Consider the following 27,941-nt stretch of genomic DNA (forward strand, 5'->3'; position numbering starts at 1 on the left):
GTTAAGTGTTAATGAGTCAACAATGTATAATATTCAATAAGGTGCTTTAAACAGAAACATATGTAAAAGAAGGCTGTATATTGACGAGTGAGTTGATAAAATGGCGGTAACCAGACACTAGCAGAAATCTAGCCCTAGAGGCGACTTATTCAGTATTTCTGCTAGGAGCAATGATTTAATATTTGCCAATTCAATGCTTCTGGAGACTTTACAGATCATAAGTACTGAGAATGAGAATCAATTGTATTTGCAAATTTAATAGTAACAAATTGACTTCTAAGATGTCTGCAATAATTTTTACTCTAATCAACAATATATGAATGGCTCTTTGTTTATTCCTTCACTAACAGTGTGTATTAGAAAATGTCAAGTCTTTGTCAGGTAGGTTAAAAAGGTGTATTACTTTTATTTTAATTTATATATCTTTAATTATGCATATTTATACATATGCATGAGTGTGTGTGTGTCTGTGTGTGTGAGAGAGAGAGAGAGAGAGAAAGGTTTGCTCATATCTTTCACCCATGTTAAAAATTGGGTCCTTGGTGTTTTTCCTTATAGATTCATTAAATCACTTTATATATTGAAGAAATTTATCCTTTACTATATTGGTTGAAGATTTTTTTCTCAATATGTCTTTGTCTTTCAACTTTGATTAAGTTTTTTTTTTGACCATTAAAAACTCTTTATAACACTAAATAAAAAGTTTTGAGATACAGCTGGAGATTATGGCAAACAGGAGGCAGGACTAGATTGCAGCCACTTGAACGGACAAAACAGTGTGTGGAGGCTCGCATCATCAACTTTTGCTTCAGAACGATGCAGGAATACGTTAGGAAAGCCAAGAGAACCTACAGAGCCTCTGAAGGAAGCCGACTGCTCCTACAGGACCCAGGAAACACCCCAAATACTGTGAGTGCCCAAACTGTGGAAGTGGGAAAGGGAGATCGTCTGCCCCCAAACACACACCCCCACTGGGGAACCCTGAAGTTCTAGATTACAGGAGAAGATTCTTACCTTACTTGGAGCTGGGTCAGTTTAGAGAACTGAGAGAAATACACGGGTATACGAAGCAGCAGGAAAATCCTGTGGGCTTGCTGGATCCCCTAGAAGGCCCTTTCTGCCTCGCCTCACAGGGGTCCTTGAGGAGGGTTGCCAGAGGCACCGGGAAAAGGCCACAGGGAGAAGGAAACCTCCAGCTGAAATTTGTAACAATTTGAACCAATCGAGAAGTCTCCTGGCCAGAACTCTGGGGAGGGCGTGAATCTGGTGTACAGACTCCACAGGCAGGGGAAGAAGGATTGCCCTACTTACTTTCGCAGCTGGGAGGTGGGTAGCCTGGGGTAACTTCCTGCTTGCCCACTACCTGGAAACAGACTTGGTGCTGTTGTGGGGGGGGGCGGTGGGCATGGTGGGAGTGAGACTGGCCCTTTGGGTTGCTTGGGAGATGGGTTGGGTGAGGCCTGTGACTGCCAGCTTTCTCCCACTTCCCTGACAACCTGCATGAACTGCAGAGGCAGTCATAATCCTCCTAAGAACATAACTTTATTGACCTGGGAACCACACCTCCATCCTCCACAGCAACTGCAGCAAGACCCACCCAAGTAGAGTCTGAGCTCAGACACGCCTAGTCCTGTTGCCACCTAATGGTCCTTCTCTCACCGCCCTGGTAATTGAAGACAAAGGGCATATACTCCTGGGAGTTCTAGGGCCCACTGCCCCTTCCTCCCGTACTACCACAGCTGATGCTGTCTTGAAAGTGCCACCTCCTGGCAGGAGGCCAACCAGCATAAAAATAGTCCACTAATCAAAGCTAAGGACCCTCACAGAGTCCATTATACCCCCCTGCCACCTCCACCTGGAGCAAGTGCCAGGATCCATGGCTGAGAGATCCACAGATGTTTCACATCACAGGACTCTGTGCAGACAACCCCCAATACCAGCCCAGAGCCTGGTAGACTTGCTGGGAGGCTAGATCCAGTAGAGACATAACAATCTCTACAGCTTGTGTCTCAGGAAGCCACATCTCTAAGAAAAGGGGGAGAGCACTACATCAAGGAAACACCCTGTGGGACAAAAGGAACCTTGAGCCCTAGACCTTCCCCCTGACAAAGCCTACCCAAATGAGAAGGAGACAGAAAATCAGCTCTGATAATATGACAAAACAAGGTTCTTTACCACCCCCCAAAAATGACACTAGCTCACCAGCAATGGATCCAAACCAAGAAGAAATCCCTGCTCTACCTGAAAAAAATCCAGAAGGTTAGTTATTAAGCAAATCAGGAAGGCACCAGAGAAAGGGGAAGCCCAATGTAAGGAAATCCAAAAAATGATACAAGAAGTGAAGGGAGAAATAGTCAATGAAATAGATAGTATAAATGAAAAACAATCAAAATTTCAGGAAACAATGGACGCACTTATAGAAATGCAAAATGCTCTGGAAAGTCTCAGCAACAGAAATGAATAAGCAGAAGAAAGAACTTCAGAGCTTGAAGACAAGGTTTTCAAAGTGACCCAATTCAACAAAGACAAAGGAAAAAGAATAAGTAAATATGAACAAGGCCTCCAAGAAATCTGGGAATATTTTATATGACCAAACCTAAGAATAATCAGTGTTCCTGAGAAAGATGAGAAATCTAAAAGTTTGGAAAATACACTTGGGGAATAATTGAGGAAAATTTCCCTGGCCTAGCTAGAGAACTAGACATCCAAATACAAGAAGCTCAAAGAACACCCGGAAATTCATCACAAAAAGATCATCACCTAGGCACATCGTCATCAGGTTATCTAAAGGTAAAATGAAAAAAAGAATCTTAAGAGCTGTCAGAGAAAAACACCCAATAACCTATAAAGGAAAACCTATCAGTTTAACAGCAGATTTCTCAGCAGAAACTCTACTATCTAGAAGGAATTGGGGCCCTATCTTCAGCCTCCTCAAACAAAACAATTCTCAGCCAAGAATTTTGTACCAAGTGAAACTAAGCTTCATAAATGAAGGAAAGATATAGTCTTTCTCAGACAAACAAATGCTGAGAGAATTCACCACTACCAAGCCAGCACTACAAGAACTCCTAAAATGAACTCTAAATCTTGAAACAAATCCTGGAAACACACCAAAACAGATCTTCTTTAAAGCATAAGTCTCATAGGACCTATAAAACAAAAATACAATTAATAAAATCCCAAAAAACAAGAAACCAAGGTATATGAGCAACAAATAGCATGATGAATGGAATGGTACTTCACATCTCAATACCAATGTTGAATGTAAATGGTCTAAATGCTCCACCTAAAAGACACAGATTGCAGAATGGAAAAGAATTTGCCAATCAACCATCTGCTGCCTTCAAGAGACACATCTAACACATAAGGACTCACATAAACTTAAGATAAAGGGATGGAAAGAGACATTCCATGCAAATGGACACCAAAAACGAGCAGGAGTAGCTATTCTTTTATCAGACAAAACAAAGTTTAAAGCAACAACAGTTAAAAAAGACAAAGAGGGTCATTATGTAATGATAAAAGGCCTTGTCCAACAGGAAAATATCACAACCCTTAATATATATGTACCTAACACTGGGGCTCCCAAATGTATAAAACAATTAATAATAGACCTAAAATGAGATAGACAGCAACATAATAATAGTGGGGGACTTCAATACTACACTGACACCACTAGACAGGTCATCAAGACACAAAGTCAACAAAGAAACAGTGGATTTAAACTATACCCTGGAATAAATGGACTTAGCAGATATTTACAGAACATTCTACTGAACAATTGCAGAATATACATTCTGTTCAACAGCATATGGAACTTTCTCCAAGGTAGATCATATGAGAGGCCACAAAACAAGCCTCAATAAATTTGAGAAAATTAAAATTATATCAAGTACTCTGTCAGACCACAGTGGAATAAAACTGAGAATCAACTATAAAAGGAACCTCCAAAACCATGCAAATACATGGAAATTAAATAACCTGCTTCTGATCATTGGGTCAAAAATGAAATCAGGAGGGAAATTAAAGAATTCTTTGAATTGAACGACCATGGCGACACAACCTATCAAAACCTCTGGGATACAGCAAAGGTGGTACTAAGGGGGAAGTTCATAGCCCTAAACACCTTCATCAAAAAGTCTGAAGGCGCACAGACAATCTAAGGTCATACCTCAAGGAACTAAAGAAACAAGAACAAACAAAACCCAAACCCAGCAGAATAAAGGAAATAACTAAGATCAGAGCAGAACTAAATGAAATTGAAACAAACAAAAATACAAAAGTGAAACAAAAAGCTGGTTCTTTGAAAAGATAAATAAAATTGATAGACCATTAGCAAGATTAACCAAGAAAAGAAGAGAGAAACTTGAAATAAGCTCAATTAGAAATGAAATGAGAGATATTACAAACTGACACCACAGAAATACAAAACGTCATTCAACCCTTACGTGCATAAACTAGAAATCCTAGAGGAGATGAATAATTCCTAGAAAGATACAACTGTCCTAGCTTAAGTCAGGAAGAATCAAATACTCTGAACAGACCAATAATAAGCAGTGAGATTAAATGGTAACAAAAAAATTACCAACATAAAAGAGTCCAGACCCAGACGGACTAACAGCGGAATTCTACCAGACATTCAAAGAAGAATTGGTACCAATCCTACTGACACTATGCCACAAGATAAAGAAGGAGGGAACCCTACCTAAGTCATTCTATGAAGCTAGTATAACCCTAATATCAAAACCAGGAAAAAACATAACCAAAAAATAAAACTACAGACCAATTTCCCTGATGAACATAGATGCTAAAATCCTTAATAAAATACTAGCTCACCAAATCCAATAACGCATCAAAAAGATAATCCACCATGATCAAGTGGGTTTCACGCCAGGGACACAGGGATGATTTAACATATGCAAGTCAATAAATGTGATACACCACATAAACTGAATAAAAACAAAAATCACATGACCATTTCAATAGAAGCAGAAAAAGCATTCAACAAAATCCATCATCCCTTTATGAGTAAAACTCTCAGCAAAATCTGCATACAAGGGACATACCTCAATGTAATAAAAGCCATCTATGACAAACCCACAGCCAACATAATATCGAATGGGGGAAAGTTGAAAGAATTTCCTCTGAGAACTGGAACAAGACAAGGATGTTCACTCTTACCATTCTTCTTCAATACAGTACTGGAAATTCTAGCCAGAGCAATCAGGAAAGAGAAACAAAGGGCATCCAAATCAGTAAAGAGGAAGTCAAACTGTCACTGTTTGCTGATGATATGATTGTTTACCTAGAAAACCCTAAAGACTCCTCCAGAAAGCCCTGAGAAATGATAAAAAAAAATTCAACAAAGTTTCTGGATACAGAATTAATGTACATAAATCAGTAGCTCTTCTATACACCAACAGCAACCAAATCAAGAACTCAACCCCTTTTACAATTTTGCAATTTTCAATGAAATTCACATCAAAATATCACCTTCATTCTTCACAGAATTAGAAAAAACAACCCTAAAATTCATATGGAATTAAAAAGAGTCCTTATAGATAAGAAAATCTAGACTAGCTAAAGCAGAACTGGAGGCATCACATTACCTGATTTCAAACTATACTCTAAGGCCATAGTCACCAAAACAGCATGGTACCTGCATAAAAATAGGCACATAGAACAATGGAATAGAATAGAGAACTCAGAAATAAACCCAAATACTTACAGCCAACTGATCTTTGACAAAGCAAACAGAAATACAAAGTGGGGAAAAAGACACCCTATTCAACAAATAGGGGTGGGATAATTGGCAAGCCACATGTAGGAGAATGAAATTGGATTCTCATCTCTCACCTTATACAAAAATCAACTCAAGATGGATCAAGGACTTAAATCTGAGACCTCAAACTGTAAAAATTCTAGAAGATAACATTGGAAAAACCCATCTAGACATTAGCTTAGGCAAGGATTTCATGACTGGGAACCCATAGCAAATGCAATAAAAACAAAGATAAATAGCTGGGACTTAATTAAACTAAAGAGCTTTTGCACAGCAAAAGGAACAGTCAGCTGAGTAAACAGATAACCCACAGAGTGGGAGAAAATCTTTACAATCTATCTGACAAATAACTAATATCCAGAATCTACGATGAACTCAAACAAATTAACAAGAAAAAAACAAACAATCCCATCAAAAAATGGGCTAAGAACATGAATAAACAATTCTCAAAAGAAGATATACAAATGGCCAACAAACATATGAAAAAATGCTCAACATCACTAATGATCTTGGAAATGCAAATCAAAACCACAGCGAGACACCACCTTACTACTCCAAGAATGGCCATAGTAAAAAATTAAAAAAAATAGATGTTGGTGTGGATGTGATGAACAGGGAACACTTCTACACTGCTGGTGGGAATGTAAACTAGTACAATCACTATGGAAAACAATGTGGAGATTCCTTAAAGAAGTAAAAATATATCCATTTGATACAGCAATCCCACTACTGGGTATCTACCCAGAGGAAAAGAAGTCATTGTATGAAAAAGACATTTGCACATGCATGTTTATAGCAGCACAATTTGCAATTACAAAAACGTGGAATCAGCCCAAATGCCCACTAATCAATGAGTGTATAAAGAAACTGTGACATATATATGTCACACATATCTATATATGTCACATATATATGAATATATACCTATCTATATTTTGGGTATATACCTATATATGTCACATATATATATATTTCACAGTTTCTTTATATATATATATATACACACACACACACAATGGAATACTACCCAGCCAAGAAAAGAAATGAATTAATGGCATTCGCAGCGACCTGGATGAGACTGGAGACTTATTCTAAGTGAAGTAACTAAGGAATGGAAAAACAAACATCATAGTTCTCACTCATATGTGGGAGCTAAGCTATGAGGATGCAAAGGCATAAGAAAGATACAATTGTCTTTGGGGACTCAGTGGGAAAGAGGGGGAAGGGGGTGAGGAATAAAAAACCACAAATTGGGTGCAGTGTATACTGCTCAGGTGATGGTTGTACCAAAATCTCACAAATCACCACTAAAGAACTTACGCCTGTAAGTAAACACAACCTGTTCCCCAATAACCTACAGAAATAAAAAAATTAATAAAAAAGTTTTTATTTAGTAGAATTTATCAGTCTTTTCCTTTCTGGTTTTGAGCTTTGATTAGAAAAACCTTAGCTCTATGTGAAAATAGTTTTTAAATTTATTTTGCTTTTTTAGATATTTTAATTTTTTATTTTATGTATATACGTAGGTGTGTATATTTCTGGGGTACATGAGATATTTTGATACAGGCATACAATGCATAATAACATCAAGATAAATAAGATATCCATCACCTGAAACAACTATGATTTCTTTGGTTACAAAGAATCCAGTTATGATCTTTTAGTTATTTAAAAATGTACAATAAATTATCGTTGACTGTAAGCACCCTGTTGCGCTATCAAATACTAGATCTTATTCATTCTATCTAATTATATTTTTGTACCCATTAACCATCCCCACTCCTCCCCCACCATAATTCCCAGCCTCTGGTAACCACCATTCTATTTTCTATCTCTGTAAGTTCAGATGTTTGAATTTTTAGTTCCTACAAATAAGTGAGATCATATAAAGTTTCTCTTTCTGTGCTTGGTTTATTTCACTTAACATAATGACCTGTGGTTCCATCCATGGTGTCATAAATGACAGGATCTCATTTTTTTATGACTGAATAGTACTTCATTGTATATATGTTCTACATTTTTCCTATCCGTTCATCTGTTTATGGACAAATAGGTTGTTTCCGAATCTTGACTACAGTGAATAGTGCAGCAATAAACAAGGGAGTGAAGATATCTCTTTGATACACCGATTTCCTTTCTTTTGGGTATATACCTAGCAGTGAAATAGCATATGGTAGTTCCATTTTTAGTTTTTTGAGGACCCTCCAATCTGTTCTCCATAGTGGTTGTGCCAATTTACATTCCTACCAACAGTGTGTGTGAGGGTTCCCTTTTCTCCATATCTTCACTAGCATTTGTTATCACCTATCTTTTGGATAAACGCCATTTTAACTTGGGTGAAATGATCTCATTGTAGTTTTGATTTACATTTTTCTGACAATCAGTGGTGTTGAGTACCTTTCCATAGGCATATTTGCCATTTGTATGTCTTCTTCTGAGAAATGGCTACTCAGTTATTTGCCCATTTTCAAGTCAGAATATTAGATTTCTTCCTATATAGTTGCTTGAGCTCCTTATACATTCTGATTATTAATCCCTTGTCAGATGGATAGTGTGCAAAGATTTTCTCACATTCTGTGGGTCATCTCTTCACTTAGTTGATTTTATCCTTTGCTGTGAAGAAGCTTTTTAATTTGTTGTGATTCCATTCGTCTATTTTGCTTTGGTTGCCTGTGCTTGTGAGGTATTGCTCAAGTAATCTTTGTCCACCCCAATGTCCTGAAGAGTTTTTCCAATATTTTCTTTTTTCTCTTTTCTTGCTCTAATATAACCTGGTGGCCTTTTAGTTTTCTTGCCAGAGTCTCACTTTGTTGCCCAGGCTGGAGTGCAGTGGCAAGATCTCAGCTCACTGCAACCTCTGCCTCCCAGGTTCAAGTGATTCTTGTGCCTCAGCCTCCTGAGTAGCTGGGATTACAGGCATGTGCCACTATGCTTGGCTAACTTCTGTATTTTTAGTAGAGATGGAGTTTTGCCATGTTGGTCAGATTGGTCTTGAACTCCTGACCTCAAGTGATCCACCTGCATTGGCCTCCTAAAGTGCTGGGATTACAGGTGTGAGCCACTGTGCCAGGCCCCCAAGTTTTCCTTTAGCAGTTTCATAGTTTGAAGTCTTAGACTTAAGTCTTTAATCTATTTTGATTTGAGTTTTGTATATTATGAGAGAGAGGTTTTAGTTTCAGCCTTCTGCGTATGGATATGCAGTTTTCCCAGCATTATTTATTGGAGAGATTCTTTTTCTGCCAATGAATGTTCTTGGCACCTTTGTCAAAAATGAGTTCACTGTAGATGTATGGATTTGTTTTTGGGCTCTCTATTCTGTTCTATTTGTCTATATGTTTGTTTTTATGTGATATTAGCATGCTGTTTTGGTTACTATAGCATTGTAATATAATTTGAAGTCAGGTCATGTGATCCTTCCAGTTTTGTTCTTTTTACTCAGGATAGCATTAGCCATGCTAGGTCTTTTTTGGTTCCATCTGCATTTTAGGATTGTTTTTTCTATTTCTGTGAAGACTACCATTGGCATTTTGATAGCGATTGCATTGAATCTGTAGATTGCTTTGAGGAGGATGGACATTTTAACAATATTGATTTTTCCAATTCATGAACATTGGAAAGAAAAGAACTTTCTTTTCTTTCCAATTTTTTATGTCCTCTTCAATTTCTTTCATCAATATTTTATAGTTTTCATTGTGGAGATATTTAACTTATTTGGCTAAATTGACTCCTAGGTGCTTAATTTTATTTGTAGCTATTTTAAAAATGGGATTACTTCCTCAATTTCTTTTTTCAGATTGTTCACTGTTAGCATATAGAAATGCTACTGATTTTTGTATGTTGATCTTGTATTCTGGAACTTTACTGAATTTGTTGTCAGTTCTAAGAGAATTTTGATGGAGTCTTTAGTTTTTTCCAAATATAAGACCATGTCATCTGCAAAAAAGGATAATTTGACTTCTTCCTTTGCAATTTGGTTGCCCTTCTTTCTCTTGTCTAATTGCTTTACCTAGGACTTCCAGTACTACGTTGAATAACAGTGGTGAAAGTGGACATCCTTGTCATCTTCCTGATCTAGAGGAAAGGCTTTCAGTTTTTCCCCTGTTCAGTATGATATATATGGCTTTGATTGTGTTAAGGTACGTTTCTTTTCTACTCAGTTTTTTGAGGGTTTTTATCATGAAGGGATGTTGAATTTTATCAAATGTTAAATGTTTTTCAGCATCAATGTAAATGATCACATGGTTTTTGTCCTTCATCCTGTTGATCTGATGTATCACATTGATTGGTTTGCATATGTTGAACCATCTTTGCATCCCAGGTATAAGTCCCACCTGGTAATGACAAACAATCATTTTAATATGTTGTTGAATTTGGTGTGCTTGGATTTTTTGAGGATTTTTGCATCAATGTTCATCAGACATACTGGCCTGTAGTTTTCTTTTTTTTGATGTGTCTGTGTCTGATTGTGGTATCAGGGTAATACTGACTTTATACAATGAGTTTTCAAGTATTTCCTCCTCCTGTATTTTTTGGATTAGTTTGAGTAGGATTGATATTAGTTCCTCTTTAAATGTTTGATAAAACTCAGTAGCAGTGAAATTGGGTCCTGGGCTTTTCTTTGTTGGGAGATTTTTAATATAGCTTTGATCTTATCATTTGTTATTGGTATGTTCTTGTTTTGGATTTCTTCATGGTTCAATTTTGGTAGATTGTATATGTCTAGAAATTCATCATTTTTGCTGAGGTTTTCCAATTGATTGGCATATAGTTATTCATAGTAGCCTCTAATGATCTTCTGGATTTCTGCAATACTGGTTATAATGTCTCCTTTTTTAATCCCTGATTTTCTTTATTTGGGTCTTTTTTTTTTCTTAGTTTTTTTGGCTAAAGGTTTGTCAATTTTGTTTATCTTTTCAAAAAGCCAACTTCTCCTTTTGTTGACATTTTGTATTTTTTTTTCCATTTCAATTTAATTTATTTCTGCTCTGATATTTATTATTTCTTCTGCTAACTTTGAGTTTGGTTTGCTCTTGCTTTTCTAGTTCCTTAAGATGCATCATTAGGTTGCTTATTTGAATTTTTTTTTTTTTTACTTTTTGGATGTGGATGTTTATAGCAGTAAACTTTCCTCTTAGCACTGCTTTTGCTGTATCTCACAGATTTTGGTATGTTGTATTTCCATTATTATTTGATTTAAGAAATTCTTAAATTTCCCTCAACTTCTTAATTGACCCACTGGTCATTCAGGGGCATATTGTTTAATTTCCATGTGTTTGTATAGTTTCCAAAATTCCTCTTGTTATTGATTTCTAGTTTTATTCCATTGTGGTCAGGGAGGATACTCGATATTATAATTTTTTTAATTTTTAAAGAGTTGTTTTGTGGCCTAATACAGAGTTTATTCTTGAGGGTGATTGATGTGCTGAGGAGAACAATTTGTATTCTGCAGTCATTGGATGAAATATTGTGTAAATATTTATTAACTCCATTTGGTCTATAATGCAGATTAAGTCTGAAGTTTCTTTGTCGATTTTCTGTTTGCATGATCTGCCCAATGCTGAAAGTCTGCAGCTAATTATTGTATTGGGTTCTTCCTCTATTTTTAGCTCCAGTAATATTTACTGTATATATCTGGGTGCTCTAATGTTAGGTGCATATATATTTATAATTGTTACATGTTCTTGCTGATTGACCCTTTTGTCATTATAGTATGACCTTCTTTGTCTCTTTTATAGATTTGTTTTGAGATTTATTTTTGTCTGATATAAGTGTAGATAATCTTCCCTTTTTTGGTTTCTATTTGCATGAAATATCTTTTTCCATCTCTTAATTTTCAGTCTATCTGTGTCTTTGTAGGTGAAGTGTTTTTCTTGTGGGCAATAGATTGTTGGGTCTTAAAAAAATCTCTTCAGCCACTCTATGTCTTTTTTTTCTCAGATATATATTTAATAACTGTAGAAATCCAAAAGAATTAGCATCAAATCTTGAAGTTGTGAAGGAAGCTGTGGGTTGGCTTGACTGGGCTTAGCCAATGAGCTGCCTCAACTGGCCAAGGAATGGGATATGATGACTATGAGGACTTCTATATTGTCTTAACCTCATTATATGTATTATGTATTTAGTTTCAATAATGCATTTGTACCAGTGGCTCTGGAGCTTGGAGGAAGACTAAAGGAACGTGTAGTGATACCGAGTAAGGTGTAGACCTACACAGCAGAGCTATAGGGGAGAAGATTAACAAAGTCCTTTCTTCCAATATCAGGACAGTCATGAGTGTCAGTCCCATCCAAACAGGCCACTAGGGCTAAAAGGCTGGACCCTGCCCTCTCTGTCTCTGAATTATGACAGGTTCTTGCTCCCTCCAGGGGAGGCAAGGAGCTTGCAACTGGGAGTTTTCAGTGAATGAGCACCATGACACAGTCATTTCTGATCACTCCATCCAGCTGTTGTGAAAAGATGAAGCAAAGGAGGCACGATAATGCTTAATCTAGCAGACAAGAGAATGGATAGTGCGATCCTTGTTTGTGCTAGTCACTGGGTGATACACCACTTTTCATCTCCACAAAGCTACTTGTTTCCCTTCATTTCCTGTTTCCATTTATTCCCTTCAGTTATGGTCTAGAATCAAACAATTCTAAACCTCAGTGTCTTATAAAGCTGACACTTCAAAACCCACAAAAACAGGTTGCCTTTGAGGTATTTAGTCACACCAAGTACAATTAGAGCAGTCACAGACAGTGTAGGTTTGCAGAGATCCACCTCCTTGCTTACTAGCAATTAGGGAGTTAATACTCTAAAATTGAGGCAAGGAGCCTGGACTGTTGCCATTTTATGGAAGCCACATAAGTTGGGCAGGACTCCACAGGAGCTGTCCAAGGCCTGATGATGGCAAGAGATGTCTCCGAGTCATGAAATCTGTCTACCACCAAAGATTCTATGCTTCGCCTGAGAAATAATTCTGGTGTGAGTTCTAGTCTCTCAGGACATTATAAAGGAAGGAAAATGACATAAAGGAAAGAAAGAATACCAGAGTGGGAATCCAGTTTTGCCTCAAACTAGCTGGGAGACTAGGCAAGTCAGGGAAGGCCTCAATTTCTCTGCAAGTGTTATATTGGACTGGATGGTCATGAAGCCTGTTTCACAGCAAGAGATTTTGTATGGATGCTAAAATGCTTACATCTCTGAGGTCCTAAAGAAAACAGGAATACCCCTCCCCACCAATTTAGACTGGATTTACTGAGTGTGGTCTTCTAGTCCCCCAAAACTTCCTCCTGATCTGCCCTGATTGTCCAGGGAGGAATGAAAGGGTTTGTGGCATACAAAACTATAAATGCAGTGACAGCTGACCATTTAGTAGAAAGGAGCCTTGCCTTTACACAGCTTTGCATAACAACTAGCAAAGCCCATGTTTTCTCTCTCCCTGCCCCCAAGCCTACTTCTTTAGGCATGCAGGTAACTGCCCCGGCCTCCGACCTCCTCCCATTTCTCCTCATTCCATCAGGGAACCCTGACTAAGGAACCAAGAAGTCCTACAAAGAGGAGGTCTCTCTCATGTACCAATCTGCAGCCATTTGATGATGGCAGGTAGGTCTCATGCTAAAAAGAGGTTGTGTCCAGTAGAACCCAGTTCCACAGGAATCCAAGCTCCAAGGCTGGGAGGCAGCAGGTGCTGGGGACAAGCTCACTCCTTAGAGTCGGCCTAGAGGACCCACTGGAGGATCTCATAGCGGCGCAGACCCTGGAGTGCATTGTCATAGATGGTGTTCACACTAGTGCAGAGGGGCTGCTGCTGCAGCTCTGTCATCCGACAAGCAAACAGCCCTCCCACCACACAAAATAGTAGCAGCAGCAGCTTCAGCACAGCCCAGGAACGAGTGTGCTTCTGGGGTGGTGCCTTGAGGGGACGCGAGCCAGACTTAGATTTTGGGGCCTGATTTGTTTCCTTCTTAGGTTTCTTCTCCTGTTCCCGCTTCGCTGCTTTGAGTGCATCATACTCCTTTCTTCGGCGCTCCTTCTCTTCCGCCTTCTCCCGCTTCTGCGCTTCCCGCTCCTGAGGTTCCTTAGCTCGCTGCTTGGCCTCACGCTTCTTCTCTGCCTCACGTTCTACTTACAACTGCCGCTGCCTCTCCAGCTCCTGATCCGCCCGCAAGGCCTTCCTGTGCCATGCACAGGACACGTAACACCGTGTCTGCACACTGCTTACACTGCTTCTCATCCAAGCAGTCACCTGCCACCTTGGCCAGGATAGGATCAAGGGGGTTATCCTTCAGGTCCAGCCACTTCAGGTTCTTGAGCTGAGCAAAGCTGACAGGCAAGGTGACCAACCTGTTGCTGAGGAGATCCAGGTGCTGGAGGTTGACTAGACGGCCGAAGTTCGCCGGCAGCCTGTTCTTACTCAGGTCTAGCTTCACCAGGTGTGTGAGGCCACAGAAATCCCACAGTACAGTAGTCAGTTTATTACAAGACAGATCCATGATGGTGGCCTCTGGAAGGGCACCCAGCTCCTTCACTGGGACTTCATTCAGGTCGCTGAGACTCAGGTCCTGTTCGTTGCAGTCCAGCTTGTCGCGGAGGTTCCCGCCCTTGATACCGGCCTTGGTCATGGTGACACCTGCTGGGCGGGTCGCTGCTCTGGGGTTCCGACTGGCGGAAGAATGGAGCTGAAATGCCGCTTGTCAGTTCAGCGGGCCCCCACCCAACCGACTACCCCCGAGCCCTCCGTCGCCGCCGGTGCGATACCGCCTCCGCCCGTCCGCCCGCCTGCCACACTCCGAGACCCGCTCCTACCTCCCACCGGTGCCCACTCTATGTCTTTTTATTGGAGAGTTTAGTTTAGTCATATTCAATCTTATTATTGATAAGTAAGGATGTATACTTGCCTTTTAAAATTTGTTTTCTGGTTATTTTGTGGTCTTCCTTCTTTCCTTCCTGTCTTCCTTTCAATGAAGGTGAGTTTCTCAGGTGGCATATCTTAATTTCTTGCCCTTTTTGGTGTATTTGTTGTATGTTTCTATTTGAGGTTACCCTGTGGCTGGCAAATAATAATCTGCAACTCATTATTTTAAACTGATAACAACTGAACACTGCAAAAACAAACAAGCAAACCTGCAAACAAGCAAGGAGAAAACTAATAAGTAAAAACTCTACACTTTAACTTTGTCCCGCAGCTTTTTAACTTTTTGTTATTTCTATTCATATCTTATTATACTGTCCATGTATTGAAAAGTTGAAGTTGTTATAGTTATTATTTTGATCAGTTTATCTTTTAGTCTTTCTATTCAAGATATTAATAGTTTATACACTGCAATTAGTGTTATAACATTAGTGTTTTTCTGTGTACTTACTATTACCAGTGACTTTTCTAACTTTTGATGATTTCTTATTGCCATTAATGTCCTTTTCTTTCAGATTGAAGAACCCCTTTAAGATTTTTTTTTTTTTTTTTTTGAGACGGAGTCTGGCTCTGTCGCCCAGGCTGGAGTGCAGTGGCGCGATCTGGGCTCACTGCAAGCTCTGCCTCCCGGGTTCATGCCATTCTCCTGCCTCAGCCTCCTGAGTAGCTGGGACTACAGGCACCTGCCACCACGCCCGGACCCCCTTTAAGATTTCTTGTGGGACAGGTCTGATGATTAAATCCTTAAGCTTTTGTTTGTCAGGGAAAGTCTTTATTTCTCCTTCATGTTTGAAGGAAGGATATTTTCACTGGATCTACTATTCTAGGATAAAAGTGTTTTCCTTCAGCACTTTAAATACGTCATTCCACTCACCTTCTCTTGGCCTGTAAAGGTTCCACTGAAAAGTCGGCTGCCAGATGTATTGGGGCTCCATTTTTTGTTGTTTCTTTTCTCTTGCTGCTTTTAGCATCCTTTCTTTATCCTTGACTTTTGAGAGTTTGATTATATGATGCCTTGAGGTAGTCTTATTTAGGTTGACTCTGCTTGGTGTTCTATAACCTCCTTGTACTTGAATATTAGTATCTTTCTCTAGGTTTGGGAAGACTTTTGTTAACCCTTTGAATCAGCTTTCTACCCCTATCTCTTTCTCTACCTTCTTTTTAAGGCCAATAACTCTTATCTTTGCCCTTTTTGAGGCTGTTTGCCAGATCTTATAGGTGTGCTTGTTTTTTATTCTTTTTTCTTTTGTCTCCTCTGACTGCATTTTCAAATAGTCTGTCTTCAAGCTCACTAGTTCTGCTTGATCAATTCTGTTGTTAAAAGACTCTGATGCATTCTTCAGTATGTCAATTGCACTTTTCAATTATGAAATTTCTGCTTGATTATTTTAATTTATTCCAATCTCTTTGTTAAATTTATCTGATAGGATTGTGAATTTCTTCTTTGTGTTATCTTGAATTTCACTGAGGTTTCTCAAAACAGCTATTTTGAATTCTTTGTCTGAAAGGCACATATCTCTGTCTTTCCATGATTGATCCCCAGTGCCTTATGTTTGGTGAGGTCATGTTTTCCTGGATGGCCTTCATGCTTGTGAATATTCATCAGTTTCTGGGTATTGAAAATTAGGTATTTATTGTAGTCTTAACAGTCTGGCCTTGTTTGTACCTGTCATTCTTTGGAAGGCTTTCCAGGTATTTGAAGGGACTTGGGTGTTATGATCTAAGTTTTTGGTCACTACAGCCATATCTGCATTAGGGGGTACCCCAAGCCCAGTAATGCTGTAGCTCTTGCAGACTTTTAGAGGAAGAGCCTTGGTGGTCTTGGATAACATCTGGATGAATTCTCTGATTTACCAGGCAGAGACTCTTCTCTTCCCTTACTTTCTCCTAAACAAACAGAATCTCTTTCCTGTGCTAAGCTGTCTGGAGCTGGAGGAGGGGTGACACAAGCACAACTGTAGCCACCACAGTTGGGACTGAACTGGGTCAGATGTGAAACCAGCAAAGCAGTGGGTCTTGCCCAGTGCCCATGGTATCCACTGCCTGGCTACTGCCTATGTTTGCCAAAAGCCCTAAGACTCTACAACCAGTAGGTGGCAAATCTAGCCAGGTTTGAGTGCTTCCATTCAGGACAGTAAACTCCTCCTATCTCTGGGCAGGTCCAGTGATGACATCTGTGACAAGGGTCTGGAGTTGGAAACCTTAGGAATCTACCTGGTACTCTCTTCTACTGAAGCTGTGCTGGCACCCATGCTGCAAGACAAAGTTCTTCTCACTCTTATCTCCCCTTTCCATAACCAGAGGAATCTCTCTCCATGGCCATCACCACCCCAGTCCTGTGGTGAGTACTCCCTGGCTATTGCTGATGGTTCACTCAAGGCCCAGGGGTTCTTCTGTCAGCTTGTGGTCAATGCTGCCAGGCCTGTGTCTCTCTCTTCAAGAGAAGTGTGCTCCCCTCTGTCACAGGGCAGGTCCAGAGATCTTGTCCAAGAGTCACAGCTTAGAATTGGGAGCCCCAAGAGGCTGCTTGTTGTTCTACCTCACTGTGGCCAAGCTGGTACCTAAGCTCAAGACAAAATTTCCTTCACTCTTACTGTTTCTTTCCTAAAGCAAAAAGAATCTCTCCCCCTAGCCACTACAGCTGGGAAGGTGCTGAGTCACACCTGAAGCCAGCACATCTTTGAGTCTCACTCCAGCCCATGATGATTACTGCCTACCATTGCTGATTATTCAGTGACCAAGGGCTCTTTTTTAGAACTTTCAGGTTTTGGGCATATAGGTGGTTTTTAGTTATATGGATAAGTTCTTTAGTGGTAATTTCTGAGATTTTGGTGTACCTATCATCCAAACAGTGTACACTGTAGCCAATATGTTGTTTTTTATGCCTCACCAACCCCAACCCTTCTCCCTGAGTCCCTAAAGTCCATTATATCATTCTTATGCCATTGCATTCTCATAGCTTAGCTTCCACTTATAAGTTAGAACATATGATATTTGGTTTTCCATTCCTGAGTTACTTCAGTTAGAAAATGGCCTCCAGCTCCATCCAAGTTGCTGCAAAGGCTACTATTTCATTCAGTTTTATGGCTGAGTAGTATCCCAAGGTGTATATGTACCACATTTTCTTTATCCGCTTGTTGGTTGATGGGCATTTAGGTTGGTTCCGTATTTTTATAAGTGTGAATTGTGCTGCTATAAACATGTATGTGCAGTGTCTTTTTCATGTAATCACCTTTCCTCTGGGTACTCAGTAGTGGGATTGCTGGATGATTGGTAGCTCTGTTTTTAGTTCTTTATCGCCATAGTTTCCATAGTGGTTGTACTAGTTTACATTCCCACTAGCAGTGTAAAAGTGTTTCCTTTTTACCACATCCACACCAACATCTATTATTTTTTGATTTTTAAATGATGACCATTCTTGCAGGAATATGGTGATATTGCATTGTGGTTTTAATTTGCATTTCCCTTATAATTAGTGATGTTGAGCATTTCCATATGTTTGTTGGCTCTTGGTGTATTTTCTTTTGAGAATTGTTTATTTATGTCTTTTGCCCCCTTTTTGATGAGATTATTTGTTTATTTCTTGCTGATTTGTTTGAGTTGTGTGTAGATTCTGGATATCAGTCCTGTGTCAGATGAACAGTTTGTGAATATTTTCTCCCACTCTGTGGGTTGTCTGTTTACTCTGCTGATTATTTCTTTTGCTGTGCAGAAACTTTTTAGTTTAATTAGGTTCCATTTATTTATTTTTGGTTTTGTTGCATTTGCTTTGACTAAGGGCTCTTTAGTTAGCAGGTAATGAAACCTGCAAAGACTAGATCCTTCCCTTGAAGGCAGTGGGTTCCCTTCTGGCCCAGGATGTGTCTAGAGATATCTGGGAGCTAGGGCCTAGAATGGGGGCCTTGGGACTCTGCCTGGTGCCCTGTCCTACTGAGGCTGCACAGGTACCCAAGTTGCAAGACAAAGTCCTCTTTACTCTTCCCTCTCCTGTTCTCAAGTGCAAGGAAGGATCTCCTCCTGGAGATGCGAGGTGTGCTGGCTAGGGTTGGGGGAGGGGTGGCGCAAGCACTTCCTTGGCTACTCTGGCTGGTGGCTTCCTAGGTCACGTGCCCCTAAGTTTAACGGCTGCAAGCCCAGCATAAGATTAGCACTTGCCCAGGAATAGAACACAGGTTTCAACCTCTGGGATGGGTAATTCCCCTCTGGCATGGGCTGGTCTAAATGTTCCCTCTGTGAGTGCCAACTGAGTTCTGTACAGTGTTGCTTTCCACAGTGATAGGGCAGTGCTGAGTTCCAATGCAAAGTCGCACAATCACTGCACTCTGTCTCCCCCAAGCACACAGATTCTCTCTTGTACAAGGAGGCAACTCCTGAGGGATGTGAGAGGGGTGGCACTGGTGATTCAAGACTGTCTTTCCTACCCTCGTCAATGCCTCTTTCAGTAACATGAAGTTAGAACCAGACACTGTGATTGCTCACCTGATTTTGCTTCTCATGAAGATGCTTCTTTTTGTGTGGATAGTTGTTCAATTTGGTGTTCCTGTGGGGAGGACAACTGGTGGGAGCTTCTGTTCAGCCATCTTCCTCTCCTATGAAAAATTAAATAAAAAAAAGTCTTCCATATTTTCCTTGAGTCTTTTTAAATTTCATAATTTAATATTTAAATATTTAATTTGTCTAGAATTTATTGAGTGGTAGGTCTAGCTTTGCTTTTTTTTCTTAACAGCTAGCTGTTTGAAACAACCATTTAAAGAACAAACCTAATTTAATTAGCTTGATTTAACCATTCTACAGTGTATACATATATCAAAACATTATGTATATCATAAATACATACATTTTTGTCAATTAAAAACATTAAAAAGAAAAAAGAAAAAGAAAATATTGTCCATTTCCTCCATTACTTTGAAATGCCATCTTGGTGTTACATACTAAATTTCCATATATACTTACATCTTTTATTTTGGTACAGCACATTCCCAATTTTCTAAAGAAAATGTATTTCCTTTTGCATAGAAAAGACAGAGGAAAAATACATTGTCATGTTTATCTCAAATAAATGAAGTAGAGCCTTGATAGTGAGCCTAACTGTGCTGGCCTATGATGTTTTCCCAGTGTTTTAACCTATCATTTCTGTGGCAGATTCTGAAACCAATAGAAAATTAATATCAGATGATGCTTTAGTCCTTGGGGCTCTTGGTTGAAAGTAAAACAGAAATGTCTTAAATTTAATGGTATAAATTTTGTAAATTCTCTGCATACTGTCACTTCTGACAGGTCAGTATGTAGTGAAATACTTCGGTGTGATGAAACCAGTGTAACATTCAAGTTAGTTGGAATACACTCACTTTCCTTGGTTAAATCTCACCTTATTTGAAAATGTTAGTTTATTACTAAAAAATCCATGCTAGCCTACAGGGCAAATAATAGCCTACTAAATGTAACAGACCCCAAACATCCCTATAATTCTACAAATTAAGGGTTTCATGCATACAGAACCCCTACCATGGTAAGGAATCCAAATTAGTTATTTTTGCATGCCTTTCTAAAACTGAGTCCTTGAGGAGGCAACAGAAATTAATGATGTTGAGCACTAATAGTACTAATCCCACTGACAACTCTCCAATTTTAAAAATAATTGGGTACTTCTTCAGTTTTCTGTGTGGCACGCAAAGTTCACAGCTCCTTAAATACTTACGTAACACCATTCTTGGGGGGATTTTAAAGAGTTACCCTTCCTACTCCCCAAACACCAGAACTAAGCCACAAAAGAAACAGTAACAGAAGTAAGATCCTATGGTTTTACAGAGTGGCTTCTTTAGAATTGATGTTAAGTAATATTCTAATTCATTTTTTTTGCTGAGCAATGATAGTTGTTGAGGTAACTCAAAATTCCCATCCACTTAATGAACTCTTTTCACCAGCAAATACAACAAGACCAAAATCAGATCATCAGTCCAGTGGTTTCCCTGTAAACTCCTTGGCTAGAAGATGAGATAATTAACTGGATCTCTTTTCATATAAAAAACAGCTTCTATTTTGGAGAGGTGAATTTGTTCAGCAGATCTTGTTTGCTTTTTGTATTAGGTTTGATGGAGCCAAACTCCAATTCCCCATCAATATTTCTCAGTTGGAGATCTGATGGTTCCTTATGATTTTGTCGAAGGAAGCATCTTCAATTACCTTATTATCATAAACATTAAGAGGAATGTACATGTTGACTTTTTGCCCATCTAATTCATTTGGGTGTCCTGTTGGGCCAACTGACAACTTGTCAGTAGGCTATCTTTCAAATTCTTTAAATGTTGAAAGGAGAAATGTCATGCCTTATTTAAATCTTTCCAAATATGTTCCCTCAAAGTATATCTTTCATAGTTGTCGGTAAAGAATAATTAGATGGGATTGAAAGTTGTATATACTCTTCCAAAGATAGGCTATATACAGTGTTTCAGTTATCTACTGCTATGTAACAAACTAGCAAAAAGTGTGGTGAATCAAAACAGTTAATTACTGTTTCACAGTTCTGTACATTGTTTGTGCTTATCTCAGCAATTTTCACTTTCTTTCATGCAGTTGCAGGCAGGTAGTGGCACTGGAGTCATCTGAAGTTCAACTGAGCTGGACATTCAAGATGGCTTCTTCCCTTGCATGCCTGGAGCCTCATCATGGATGGCTGGAACAGTTGGCCACTGGCCAGGTGAATCTCTGACTGGTCAAATTTATGAAATAGGAGACATGGTTAAATCCATCTTTAGGAAACTTATTCTTATCTGTCTGTGATTTCAAGGCCCCCTCCAAGTTTTATGCACTTAAAAGCCAACTACTTTGTAAGGTCTGAGAAGCCTTTTAAGCAGATTGGAAGACAGGCACTCTGTAATAATGTGCAATGTCTTTTCTTGTTGCTTAGAAGGGTATGCACAAATTTTTACTAATACTGCAAACTCAAGCCTTTGGCACAATGTTCTTCAGTGTTTAGATATTTCTATTTGTTTCATTAAAAATTAAGAAAATTTTCTTATGAGCCCCAGATGAGCTTACCCTTTAATACATTTCTAAAAACAAGAAGCATGTCTTAATTGTTCCTTTGATATACTGTTGGAAATTAGATTGTAGCTGTGTAGAACTTAATTTTTTCATATTCAGTTATTTTTCTTAATTGTCTAAATTTTTGCTTTCAAGGAACCATATGTATGTATACTTGTTTTCTCTAGATCTTGAAATCTAGGTTATTTGTACCGTTTTAAACCCATTAATTTTTTTTTATGTGTTACTGAAGAGTATCCTGTGGTTTTCACTCTAATTTTTCTCCAGGACACAAGTTAATTGATGTCTGGAGGAATTAAAAAAATAGATATAAATATGCTACATTATGATTCAGTATAAGTTCAGTATCCAATCTCTGCCTGACTGCTGGAGTTGAGACATAAATCTTCTGCTTCAGTGCTCCTCCAGACTCAGAATGGAATGAACAGTATTATTAGCTCTCGTTCTCAGGCCTTTGAACTATACCGCTGGCTTTCCTGGGTCTCCAGCTTGCAGTGGGACTTCACGGGATTTCCCAGACTCCATAATCAATTCAGTAACACTGAATCTAAACCAGATAAGGCAATTTCAGCACTTAAGTCAGACCCCAGGATTGGCCTGCCAGGTTCAAAACTGAGATGCTGTTCTGAAATTGTCTTTGTTAAGAAGTTGAGGTGCTTGTGGAAGCTTAAGCAAACAAGAGATACCTAGCAAGTGTGCTGCTATTTGAACCTTAAGCCTTTATGGGAATTGTGTTGGAGGTTTACATTTGAATGAATGTAGACTTTAGGGAGCAGAGTTGAAACACTGTTGGATGAAAACACAAAAGGAAGATTGAGGAGAGCAACAGGAAGCCAGCATTTTAGAGATATTTGGAAGTTGAGAAGCCTTCAATGTTCACTGAGGAGGACTTGTCAGAAATGAAAAATTGGGATAGTAGGGTGTCTCTGGAGCCAGGAGAACAGAACAATGGTTTTTACACTATGCTCCCCAAAGTTCCACTAGAGGTTACCACATTTTGTAATAGCAGAGAGGAGTAAATAGATGTGACTCTACGCATCTCACTAAAATCAGAGCTGTGAGTACTAAAAAATCACTCCAGTGACTTTCATCTTTGATTGCAAGTGTAAAAGATGAAGAAAATTTTATTCACTAGACCTTATCTTAGGAGAAAACTGCCTGATTGCAGGAAGAGAGACAAATCTCAAAAGCTTGCTCCAACAAAATAAGATGCTTACTGAACTACTAAGCAGGAGAAAAAGACAGAAATTGTTTTGTTTCTGAAAAGAAGGAAGAAAAGAAAGAATGAACAAAGAATTAAGGGAGAAAAATGGGTAGCAGAAGAGAAGGCAGATCTTATGGTGTGATTCTATGACTCAGATATCGTCAATAATGTTTCTACACATACATATCTTTTTCTTTAAATAACGGATAAAGGTTCTGAATTTTACATTGTGCTAATATAGAGCAAAATAGAGAGATTTGGGCTAATATAGAGCACAAATTTTATGTTGTGTATAGAGCAGATATTTGGAGAAAGTCCCATGATTATGTAATATTTGGGAATTCGAAGAGATCACGAAGAAGCTTTGAATTTTCACAGGCCAAGTGTATTTGAAATAGGACTTTTTATAGTAGCTCTGACCAGTAGAAATCTAATGTGAGCCAAAAAAACACAAGCCACATATGTAATCTTAAATGTTTTGTAGTTGTCACATACAGTTTACATGCCCCAACATTATAATCTTCACACCTGAATGATTTTTTTTTCTAATATGCTTCACCTTAGTGGATGACCACCACTATTCTTAAAATTAAGTAAATTATATACCTGGGAGAATTTACTGTCTCCCTCACTCATCCCACACCATCTTCATAAATTAACGAATCCTGCCAAATACTTTTTAAATTTACCCCCTGTGGTAGACACAATAATGGCCCACCAAAGATGTCCACATCTTAATCCCTCAAGCCTGAGAATATATTTCCTTAGATGGCAAGAGAAGACTTTGCAGGTGTGATTAAGTTGAAACTCTTGAGATAAGGAGGTTACTCTGGATTATCTGGATGAGCCAAACCCAATGTAATCAGAAGGGTCTTTGTAAGAGGGAAGTGGAAGTATCACAGATAGAGAAGGTGAGGTGACAACAGAGAAAGAAGGCAGAGGGACTCAAGGAAGAGGGCTTGAGCCAAGGAATGCAGGAAAACTGGAAAAAACATTGAAATAGATTTACTCCCCTAAAATAACAAGAAGAAACACAGCTCTGCTGACATTTGGGTTTTTAGCCTCATAGATCCATTTCGGACTTCTGACTTCCAGAACTAGGACACCTAGGTGTGATAAGGTGGGGAGGAGGTAGAGATTGTTTTTTTGCATGCCTAATGTTTGCTTCCATGTAAGAGCTACATTAAAGAAATACTCCTGGCCTCCTTCTAGAACAGCAGTGTCTTAATCTGATTGGCACACCTGGATGATACCAACTTATTCTTTTAAGGAAATCAATGTATCACTAAAAATGCATAGAAAAACATCTGGCATAGAAAAACATCTGAACACATTTCAGGGCTGTGGAGCTACAGTGTAAGTACACATGCGTTGGTGTGCACACACCTGACTTTTATGTTTGGAACTGAAGCCAGCCATCTTCCCTAGGACAAATCTTTAATTTGCTAAAGAAACAAAAGAACAGGATTTACTTTCAGCTAGTCATTTATAATGATTCAGTTTTCTTCACTTGATCAAAGGAATATAATCTAATACTTGAAAAATGGGGTCAAAACAGCATTGTGAGGAAAATATTTACTGCAAATATTTATAATTGTGTAAGAAGAATCATTCTTTTTAAAATTCAAATTGTGTTTTAGCTTTAGAAGTCTTTACTAGATCTTTTAAAATCACAATTAAATATTTGAGACTCTATGTAACCCCCAAATTAAAAATAGTATATTAGTTGTTTTAAACAATATTCATCACTTTTACTTTTTATGTTATAATAAATTTATGTATGTAAAAATTTAAATGTACAGCACATGTAGTTTGTGTGTGTGTGTGTGTAGCATTATAAAAATATGAAGACAAATTTTACTTAGTATAAAAACATATATATATATATAAATAAGTGTACAGGAGAGTTTTTGAGTTAAAACCTGCTTTACCTAATACCATTTTGAACGAAAATTATGGATATTGATTCCCTGATTAAAGGAACTCTGCCTTCTCAAAAAAAAAAGTTTCATGTCACGGCTGGTTTTCAATCACCTGGCAAGAAGGATTTTTTTTGTAAGAATTAAACTGCATGTTTTACATTTGTGCTGATCATGCCACCTTTGCTGCCATCTGGTTTGATGTGATATCCAGCATATCTAATTCCAGCACCTGAAAGTTTAAAGTGCTTTCTTTCTAAAGAAAAATAATGCTCCATCTATGTCTATAGGCTTTGTCAGATGGGGGAGCACATGTATAAGAAACATTTACCAAAGAAAGATTGAAAAATTCCAAGGATTTATTCCTAAATTAGGTTCTAATGATCACTCTCCCTTTCCAGTTCATTTGTGAGATTTTCCCAGATTTGAGCACTTTGGTTAAAAATTAAAAAAAAAAAGCCCAGCTAAACAACTATGTTGTTCCAAAGACTTGCTAGCTATTCTGTTTTGTGGCCAATATTTCCTTGGTCACCACATCAGTGCAAGCATGATTTAACTGACAGTTAAAATAGTAATATTTTAACTACCCTCTTCCCTTCAGGCTTAACGACAGGTAACAGCCCTGCCATTACTAGCTTCAGGGCAGAGCATCATCTCTACCACCTGCCACTTCTTTGCAAATAATGCCTTTATTAAACTTTGCTAAGAAAATCCCAATTTAACCATGTCTCCTTGTTTTTTTTTTTTTCTGGGATGTTGATTGGTACAATATGTGTTTACCATACTGCCTTGTATATAATAACCGTCCAACACAGTGATATTTATCATTAAGAAGACTGAAAACATGTAATCATTCTTACAATATCTATACAACTGGTATGCTGAACAAGTGTGGTGCTTGGATTGTGACAACGTCACAGCTTAAATAAAAATAATCTTACCACTGTGTGCTTAAACTTCATTTGGTGATGACAACTTCCTCTCCCTGGAGGAAAACTCTAGAAGTCCCATGATTTCTCTACTCATTCTTTTTTTTTTTTTTTTTGGATGAGCACTGGAACTTTATTACACAGCACGGCACTAGTGACAACGGGAGGGGTGGGCAGAAATACAGGTCGGAACATGCCACAGTCCAGGGACGGTTGGTCATTCAGAAAGTACGTGTTTTCAGAACACTCATTACTAAGACCGTCTGGGGTTGTTCCGGGGGGTTGGGCCGGAAGCGGTAGGCCGGCATCATCCTCTTGAGGAGGGCCTAGTTCTCGTCGTCTTCCTTGGAGAGAGCGGACGGCCGGTCAATGTGGAAGCCGGCGCCAGCCACTGCGGTGGTGCCCTTGTTGACTGGGTTCTTGATGCCCTGGCTCGCCGAGGCCCTCACTCTCCTTCCAGCCCATCTTCATCAGCATCTAGTAGCCGATGTTCTCCTCGGTCAGCTTGAACTCCTTGTACTCCGAGTAGTCAGGCTCGCGACCCTCCTTCAGGGCCTTGAAGGTCTCCATAAACTTCTCCAGCTTGTCTGGAGGCAGGAAGTCTCCGATGAAGTGCTTGTCTCGGCTCATCTTCGTCAGCTGCTCGGCCCATTCCCTCGTCTTGTTCATCTCCATTCGCTGCAGCTGGTGCTCCCAGGTGCGCGGCTCGCTGTTCACCTCCTCGTCGCTGTGGTAGCCATGCTGGTGCTGCTGCACCGCCTTCTCCCACAGCAGCTGCGTATCCTGCATGGCCCGCTTGTGCTGCATGATCATGTCGTACATCTGAAGCATATCCTGCTGGTCCTTCAGCTGCTGCCTCTGGGAGCACGACAGCTCCGTGAGGCCCGCTAGACCCATGGACTTCCCTTTCTCATAGCCGAGCCCCTTGAGGTCCTGAACTGACAGAGGTGAGGGAGAGGCATCCACGTCCCTCTGCACCAGCTCAGCAGGTGAGAGCTCTACTTTGTCCTCTTCAGGCCTCCACCGGCCCTTCGGCTTCCTCTTGACGGTGGCTGCGGAGGCTGGCTCCCTGGGGGCGCCTGGAGCGGGGATGACTGGGGGCACAGGCGAGGACGAGGCGGGGCAGGTGGTTGTCGGGCCTCAGGAGGGGACCTGCGCTTCAGGCCGGGGTCTGGTGCCATGAGGGTGCCTTTGGAGCCGGCCTTGGCTTTCCGGAACTCCTCCAGCTTCTGTCAGTAGCAGTTGGACGCTTGGCTGTTGGGCTGGCTCGTACAGAAAGCTGAAGGCCTGGTTTTCGCAGCTATTCTGGAGGGCAATGGTTTCCACCTCGGGATCCCCGCCAGCTATGAACCCGGCCAACTTTTCTGCGAGGTTCTTGACCTCTTCGTCCTCTGGGGGTGAAATTTTCTGAGAGGCTGCCTGCGACTTCTGCGCTTCCTTTCTTATCTCAGCCACCTCCTTTCTGTAGTAGAGGAATTGCCTGCTATTCTTACTGTGCAAAAATGGAAACGCCAGGTTATCCTTGTAGTCCTCCATAGTCACTTTTTCTAACTCGGGGCCTGCGTCTGCCACAAAGGGGCCAATTTCTCTATCACTTTCTGAGTCTCGAGTCCCTCTGGGGGTGAAACTTTGATCTCCAGCCACTGCTTCTAGTCCTCCTCACCCTCGTCGTGGGACTGGAAGACACCCGGGCGGTGCGCCACAGGCAGCTGCTTGGCGTGCGAGTAGTTCTTCACCGGCCTGGCGGGTTGGCCAGCCCTAGGCCTGTCTGCCTGCTGATAAGGAGGGACCTCTTCCCGGCGCAGGAGGTAGGCGTGCTGGGAGGGGCACTGGGCGCCCTGGCATTGGGGGTGGGGGTCATCTGTGCTGTTTTGTGCCGTCTGCAGCTTCAGAAACTGCTGCAAGAAGCTACCGTCGTTGGCAAACTTGTTTGAAATGCAGGAAGGGTTGTGTGCATTTGTAATTTCGCCGGGATGTGGGGGCGTGGGCTGGCCACCTCGTTCTGCTTGGCTTTCTGTTCCATTTTGGATCCAATTTCCCCTTTCTTCTGAGCGATGAGCTGTTCCTGGTGAAGGATGTTCATGTTCATTTTTCCAGATTTAGGGGGAGAAACCCCAAACCACCGGTTAGCCTTTCCTGCAATATCCCGGTTTTCCATCCTGAGACTCAT

The 27,941-nt window shown here is 39.9% G+C and overlaps 2 pseudogenes; both read right to left on the reverse strand.

Moving 5' to 3' along the window:
• Positions 1 to 13,463: 13,463 nt before the first annotated feature.
• Positions 13,464 to 14,413, reverse strand: LOC116470326 (leucine-rich repeat-containing protein 59-like; annotated as a pseudogene).
• Positions 14,414 to 25,992: 11,579 nt separating this feature from the next.
• On the reverse strand, positions 25,993 to 27,941 carry LOC116470439 (SURP and G-patch domain-containing protein 1-like; annotated as a pseudogene).

This window comes from Hylobates moloch, unplaced genomic scaffold, assembly GCF_009828535.3.
Source record: "Hylobates moloch isolate HMO894 unplaced genomic scaffold, HMol_V3 SCAFFOLD_6, whole genome shotgun sequence".
NCBI classification, from domain to species: Eukaryota; Metazoa; Chordata; class Mammalia; order Primates; family Hylobatidae; genus Hylobates; species Hylobates moloch.